The sequence below is a fragment of the Loxodonta africana genome, chromosome 2 (assembly GCF_030014295.1).
Source record: "Loxodonta africana isolate mLoxAfr1 chromosome 2, mLoxAfr1.hap2, whole genome shotgun sequence".
NCBI classification, from domain to species: Eukaryota; Metazoa; Chordata; class Mammalia; order Proboscidea; family Elephantidae; genus Loxodonta; species Loxodonta africana.
Genome location: NC_087343.1, coordinates 128,278,440 through 128,280,487, shown reverse-complemented (window position 1 = coordinate 128,280,487; position 2,048 = coordinate 128,278,440). Strand labels below are relative to the sequence as shown.

Below are 2,048 nucleotides of genomic sequence, written 5' to 3'. Positions count from 1 at the left end.
TGGCCTCAAGATAGGCATTGCCATTCTTAACATGGCCTATCTGAAACAGACCCTAATCTAGCTGAAACTCATACTCATACTGCCAGCCTTGAAGGGTTTCGCTACAGAGAGGCAGAGAGGGAGAATGGCTGCTATGGCAAAGAAAATAGCACTCTATTGAGGGATTTTATAATTTTACCTTTATTCTTATTTTGATTTTTTTAATATAATTTTATTTTGCCGTTGTTGAGAATATACAGAAATATGCAACACTTCACAAATTTGCGTATCATTCTTGCCCAGGGGCCGTGCTAATGTTCTCTGTATCATTCCAGTTTCGCTATATGTGCCGCCGAAGCGAGCATGCTTATGATTTTTTTTTTTTTTTTAAGCCTCTAGTAATATCCTTTGTGATCCTCATTCCTTTCAACAAACTTTGACATCAAGAGAGCAGTCGAGCTCAGTAATTGAGAGTATGGACTCTAGCATCAGACTATGTAGGTTAGTATCCCAGCTTGCCCTCTTATGAGCTGTGTGATTTTGAACAATTATTTGATCTTTTTGAGTTTCTCATCTTCAAAATAGAGATAGTGATAACACTCACATCATAGGGATCTCGTGAAGATTAAATTAGTAAAGCATGGAAAACTCATAAAAACAGTGCCAGGTTCATAGTAAGTGCTTAAGAAATGTTACAGAGAAATGTGGCTCCTGCATTCAAGAATGCTGTGTTCTCAGTTGTATGTTAATGTCTATGCTCAATCTGGGAACACAGTTAAAGAAATGACATTCTTACCCTCAAGAGGAGTCCCTGGGTGGTGCAAAGGGTTAAGTGCTTGACTACTAGCTGAAAGGTTGGTGGTTCAAACCCAACAGAGGCAACTCAGAAGAGAGGCCTGGTGATCTGCTTCTGAAAGGTCACAGCCTTGAAAACCTTATGGAGTAGTTCTACTTTGCACACATGGGTCCTCCATGAGTTAGAATTGAATTGATGGCAACTAAGAACAACACTAACAACCCTCAAGAAGTTCACAGTCTAGTGACCTATGGTAGAAAATAGATTTGAATTTGGGTGATGATTCCTTTTGTAGCTGTCTGTCCTGTGAACCATCCCACACCAAGCAAGTATGAGTTCAGAACTTAATCGGCAGGTAAATTTCACAGTTTAACGCACCCTCTATTGCGGAGAAGAGATTCCCGTAGCATGGCACACAGGAAAATTCTAGTAGAAATGTCATGAGAATGTCCTCCACAAAAAAGAAAAATACAGACTGGCTCTCAGTATCTTCAAGTTCATGGTAACTGCGCTTTAGGGAGACCTGAAAATGAATAATCACAGAAGATAGCCATGTTAAAAGTATTGATATTATTGCAATTTGTGCAAGTGTCGAATTATATTTTATAAGCTTTTAGAAGGAGTTTCTGCACTATGGAAAAAAAAGTGACTAAGCAATTTCAACACAGATTCTACTTCCTATTCATATGTTTATATTGAGAGATACTTCTTTTGTTGTTCATGTGGCTTTTCATCAGTCCCCACTTCAACTTAGAAATATTAGAGGAAATTACCAAGTTATTAGAAGTTTGTGAGTCTTTGAAAAAGGAAACTATCTCCTATTCAAAAAATATGATAAATGTAGCCTACCTAATATACAATATTTCTGAACATAGGACTGATAACACTGTAGACATCAACACTGTGCTCCAAGCTCTCACTGGGAAAATGCATAAAGAATTACAACTTGAGAAAGATGGAATCATGTTCTCTTTCTAACACACTCTCAACAATCACTAGCAATCATTGCTGTGACCTGGATAAAGAGTTCTAGCTACGTCAGACTCAGGCTAAGGACAATAGGAAAAGGATGAGGGGGCCTCAAAATGTCTTGGTTCTACATCAGCTCCTAAATACCTTTCTTATAGGATCCCAAGAGCCACTCATATATTCCAGTTCTACTACCCTTACTTGTTGCTCATGACCAGGATTTGTCTCCTCCCTAAGGCCACTGCCATGTAAAACAGAAGTTTCCCCCAGTCTCTAATCTCTGAATGAAGTGTATAGTCCTTTG

General features: G+C 38.6%; 1 non-coding gene across 1 annotated transcript; it reads right to left on the bottom strand.

Moving 5' to 3' along the window:
* Nucleotides 1–237: 237 nt before the first annotated feature.
* LOC111751862 (U6 spliceosomal RNA) lies at nucleotides 238–344 on the bottom strand. The gene has a single exon (XR_002786923.1). It is a non-coding gene; the product is annotated as a U6 spliceosomal RNA (small nuclear RNA).
* Between the last annotated feature and the right edge of the window lie 1,704 nt (nucleotides 345–2,048).